Below are 5720 nucleotides of genomic sequence, written 5' to 3'. Positions count from 1 at the left end.
TTGCTAAATAGAATGTTTTTCTCCTTTTGAAAAGAAACTTTTAAAAACTTTTTTTCTTCCAGCAAGTGTTTCTTAAAGCTACTCTGAGAACCAGAAACCTCCACAGGAAGAAGTCTGCCTCGGGGGGTGGTGGCATTTTGTTTAATACCCCATGGGCACTGGGATTATTGTTGATTGAAAACAACTGATAGAAAGGAGAAGAAATGGTCAGAACTGCTTGTAAACGATCAATATGAAATATGGTTGGGGGGGCAGGGTTGGGTTATTTTCCCTTCAAATTTTGTTAGTATTTAATATGGACTGTTTGTGAAAATAATATCAAATCATGTTACTGCTACTTTGCTATTATAGTTTTAGATTCATATGACTTTGCTAATTCAAGTAACAGTTTTAAATACTGGAATGGATAGGTATCTGGCTTTGATCCACCTATATTTTCATTTATTGAAAAACGTGTAGCATAAATTTGGAAAATTCAGGTCGTCAGCAGATGTGGGCGCTTGAGCTCTATTGCTTGGCATCCTCCTCAAGGGAGTGGGAGGCTGGTGAAGGGCAGACTAGCGGTTCTGACGGTGGTTCGGTTGTGTGGTCTTCACCTGAAGTTGGGGTGAGGCCAGAGGTTTCCCAGGGGTGTCTAAACTGTAAGGACTCCAGCCGCGTTGCCTGTCGCAGGTTCATTATGAAGATTAAAGATAGCAGTCCACGGCCCGTTACCCCACCGTGGTTTCTGTTGCGTGGGGAGTATGTTTAGTTTTCAGGGAACAAGGGCCAGCCAGCTATTAAGGAGGCAGGGCCCTGTAGCAGAGGGTACATTGGAGGCTGACAATTTTGATGCTCAGCTCAGGGGATGGGGAGCGGGGGGCATGTGTAAAGGGTAGGAGGAGGGGTACCATCAGCTCTCTCCACTAGGGATGGGCCCGGGTGGCGCAGTGGTCATGCACTGGACTGCTCACCCACAGGGTCCGCAGCCTCTTCCAGGGAGAAGGGATGAGGCTTTCTGTTTCAGAGCTCCAGTCTCCGAAACCCACGGGGCAGTTCTGCCTTGTCTGCGGGGTCACTGTGAATCAGAATAGACTTAAAGGCAGTGAGTTTGAGGGTTGGTTTTTTGGTTTGTTTGATTTTCCTCCCATTAGCTAGAGAACGGTGTAAAATAATGAGAAGTTGGACAAAAGATATTAACAGATCCCCTGAACCGTCGGTTTTTGTTTCGTTTGAGTAGGGGCATTTCTTTATGCCGTGAGTGCTTTCAAAACTTGGAGCTACTTTTGAAATTGAAAAGTAAAATTGAGCAATTTTTTGGAACTTTAGAGCTAGAGGCTAGGTTTGTTCTCTGTTTTAGTAGTGAGTGCCTTTGGGAGTGGTCTGAGACCCAGGAAGCGTCCATTTTGCTCTGTTCCAAAGGCTTTGAATTGTTCATACCGTGTGTGCAAACAATTGGTATTAGAGATAAGAAGGAGTTGTACGATTTTACTATTTTAAAACCTCGATCAGATTTTAAATTATCAAAGACCACGAGTGTCCAAGAAAGACCCATCCGACTCTAGTTGTTATACAGACTAACCCTTAACCTTACAGGGCAGATGAGTGAGCAGTCGGGTAGCCAGGCTCTCGTGGGCCACTGAGCTCCAGTTACTGGACATGTGACCTTGGACACATTTAATAGCCTCTGTGCCACGGTTTCCTCAGGTGGTGAGGGGGAATACGCCTGTTAGTTTAAGTGGTCGCACAGTGCTTTTAAGGGCTGAGAGTGTCAGTTATAATTACTAGAGGAAAGAGCAGTTTTTCAAGAGACTCGAGCTGGTTTATAAGCAAAATCAGAATGACTTGAGAAAGAAGGCAACTTTGCAAGTCACCATTTCTGGAAGATGATGTTTAAATAAAAACCAATGAATATTGGTCTGAACAGCATCTCATTGGTTAGCGGCGATTCCTGGCAGTCTGGATTCTTGTCCCAACCGCCCACCTGTGCTCACGCTGTCCTTCAGTCATTCCTCATGGCCTCTTCACACCAGTCTCTGCCCTCCTTTTAACTGTCTCCTGCGTTGCTGAGCACGCTCCTTGAAGTTTCCCTTCCATGCAGCACCCGACCACGGAGAGAGCAGCAGCAGCACCTGCCTGCCAGGCTCATTCTGAAGCTTCAGAATCGTCGTCTGTCTGAAGCGCCCAGTGGGACAGCCACTTGCTGCGGAGTCACGCCAACTCCTGGTGACCCGTGTGTGTCAGAGGCAGGCTTTCTGTCGCGAGTTTTCAGAAGGACCTCATCAGCTCTGTCGTAAGGCACCGGGGTGGGGGGACCTGGAGCCCAGTCTTTGGGTTAGAAGCTGAGCTCTCGCCATGTACATCTCGCAGAGACTCCCTCCCCAGGGCAGCACTCAGCTACTGAGCCCGCCCCGCCTTTTCTCCTGCGTCTCACCTCTTGGCCTCGTGCTGCTGTTTCTTAGAAATTTTATTGCGTATTGCTTTCCTCCCCAGGCCTTTTGCTTCTTACCCTGTAAGGCCACGTTCTTACCTTCGCCGGGAAACCTCTCCTTCTCTAGCATCTCTGCCTCTGTCACCGAGGGGCCTAGGCCACTGGTTTCCTCAGGTGTTTCACACACCAGGCCATCACCGTTTTTAACCGAAAACGAATCCGAATCCCAGTGTTGCTAATAGGTACGTGTGTATTTCACCTAAAGGTGTTATTTTTTTTAAAGCTGCCATCTGCGATCATTTCGTGAGAGATGGAGCATGGAATGTAAGCAAGAAAGTGGGGCGTGTGCACGTGCACAGTTCTTTCCGAGGAAGGATCGACGGCGATCTTAGACCAGTTTAATGAACAACTAAATAATAGGCTTCTGTGAACCTTGTGCAGTTCAGCATTGTAATTAGCTGAAAAAAGGAGTCCATACGTACCCATTGGCGTTGCTTTTGCCTCTCCCAGTAGTCGTATTACATGATTGAAGTGCTGAACACAAATTGTGTTTTATTGCCACATAGAAACAAACATGCTTTACATATCAGATGCTTCATGCCTGCAATTAAAGGTGACTTTCAGACACAACGTTCAGTGCTGCTCTGAGATCTCTTCAATGTCATTCGATTAGTATTCCTAACACCAGGTACATTTTTAAATTCAATTTTGTTTTCCAAAACGTTAACATTTTTTGTGTGTGGTCTTAGAATAGCTTCACAAAGAACATTCCCACATATTTAAACTGTGACTCATACTGATTCGTTCCACTTACTTTAAATAAATATTTTTTCCTCATAAAACTGCTCTTGACGGGCAATACTCTGGAATAAACAGAAACCCCCTCTTGTTGCACATGCGCAATGCCAGACAAATCCCTCCATAAACGTAGGTAGCGGTGGTACAAAAGGTGACTGGTCATCCAAGGTGACTTTGCTGGCAGCTACAAGTAAACTGACTCCAGACAGATAGGACTCTTTTGTTGTCTCCAAGGCATGCTTCGGATGACCTGAGAGGCTCTAAGGCCACAACGTGGAAGCCAACCAATGATAATGAAGTGAACACAGTTCTGTTCTGCCGTTACCCGGGGGACCCGCTCCAGGGGACAGCACAAAGTGGGGAGTTTGTCAGAATCAGGTGAACCCAAGAGGAAGTACAGAAATATGGACGTGTCTCATTGGCCACATTTCAGCTTTATGACAGTTTGCACAACATCCCTCTTTGGCTCATGGCCTCTCCGATGAAAACTTGTCACAGGCAAGCTCAAGAAACTGGCTTCCACTTACAGTTCTTTTGCTTTTTCAGTTTCGGCAGCTTCATCATGATCGCTAGACTCTTACTTTGCCCACCTGTAGAACAAGAAGGGCTGCTCTAAGGCGCTTTGAGTCTTCAAACCTATGTCTCCTGTGCTTCAGACAGTTACGTATCTGTCTCCATGTCTGGAATTTGTATGGAAATTGTAATGGGTATGGGTGGGTGGGCTTAAGGGAGGAGGGCAATTAGGGATAGAATAAGAATGGTCAGGGTCATTTTTCAAAGTTTTGAAAATGTTGGCAACATGTACAAATGTGTTTGATACAATTATACAATTGATGTATGGATTGTTCTAAGAGCTATAAGACCCCTCGATAAAATGATTTATTAATAAAAAAGATCATTATTGAAACCAGGTGATGGGGACGTGAAAGTTTATTAATAGCTGGTCTATATTGGATGTATTTGAAGTATTTTCTCTTTAAAAACTCATGTAAGTAATTGTGAGCGTGCCCTGGTGTAAATGCTTGCAACTTTCTGCTGAACCTTTTGGCTTGAATACTTAGCATCACTTCAGATTCACCACATCCGAGCCAAATGTATCCCCTCCTCACAAAAAGGCTACTTCCCTTCCCTGGCTTCCTTGTTGCCTGTGGTACTGCCTCACCCTCCCCCCCCCCCCCCCCCCGCCTCCCACCCCCAGTTCTGCTCAAAAGGCTCAGTGTTTCATCACTTTTGCTCCTTAATCTTCCCATCTGCTTTGTCACCAAATCCTGTGGGTTTTTCTCTCAAAATGTCTGCATCCCTGTCCTGCCACCAAACCCAGAACTCACCTCAAATCTCAATTGCAGTAGCAGCCTCTGATTGGCCAGTCTCACTCCAGGAGCCTCTGCCCCTGCCCCCACAACACCCCTCCAGCCCAGTGCAAGGGGCATATTTCCCCCTTCAATTTGATGTCGTTCTTTCGGAGAAACCTGTGCTGTTTCCTGTGGTCCCTATAATTAAGTCCAGGTTCTTTTGAGGGAAGTTGAGACTCAGCATCATCTATACTCCACAGCAAGGTGTTCTACACCTGTGGGTCATATCAGACACTGGGCACTGTTGATTGCGGGCTAACAGTTTATCAGCTCTTCCCTGAATCTTCACAGTGCACATTAACTGAACTGACGGCAACCAGGAATTAGTGTGCCACTGATGCGCTCCCAATTCCATTGGGCTTCTAACTTCAAGGTCAGCAGTTCGAAACCATCAGCTGCTCCACGGGAGAAAGACAAGGCTTTCTACTTCCATCAAGAGTTAGTCTCGGAAACTCACAGGAGCAGTTCTCTGTCCTACAAGGTCACTAGGAGCATGACTCCACTTGATGGAAGTGGAATTGAGTTTTGACGCGCCCTCATCAGCCCAGCGCATCTCAAGAAACAACCTGACGATTTTTAACTCAAGAGGGGAGTGGTTTTCAGTCTTTCTCTTCATACTATGAATTCTGGTGGCATTTACATTAGCGTTACAAGAGAATGAAAGGATGGTGAGGGCTAAGAATCAGAAACGTAGTAAAAGCGGGTTCTGAATGTAGGGCAGCATTTTAGAACCACTCAAGTTGCCGTGACAGATGGAGCAATGAAGCCCCATCAGAAGGCGCCCTGGTGGTGGTGTGGCTGTTCAGCACATCTTGCTCGCTGAGCAAGACCAGCCACTTTCTACTGGGAAGGGGTCCTGGGGGCATAGGGCTGCTAACTGCAAAGTCAGCAGTTAGACACCACCAGCTACTCCTTGGGGGAATGAGGAGGTTTTTCTGAGTGACAATGGCCTCGGGCACCGCAGGGGAAGTGCTCTTCTGTCCTACAGAGACCTGTGAGACAGTTTTCACCTCCTGGGAATGCGTTTTTGTTCTTATGGAGACACAGCGTGGCAGGCTGCCTTCCTAAAGATTCATGAAGTCCATAAAATATGCATTAGGGAGGGGGTATTAGAAAATGTTTAAACAATGCCATGTTTTTTAAGTCACCTTTCCACTATA

This window comes from Tenrec ecaudatus, chromosome 1 (assembly GCF_050624435.1).
Source record: "Tenrec ecaudatus isolate mTenEca1 chromosome 1, mTenEca1.hap1, whole genome shotgun sequence".
Taxonomy (NCBI): Eukaryota; Metazoa; Chordata; class Mammalia; order Afrosoricida; family Tenrecidae; genus Tenrec; species Tenrec ecaudatus.
This window is presented reverse-complemented; position numbering follows the sequence as displayed.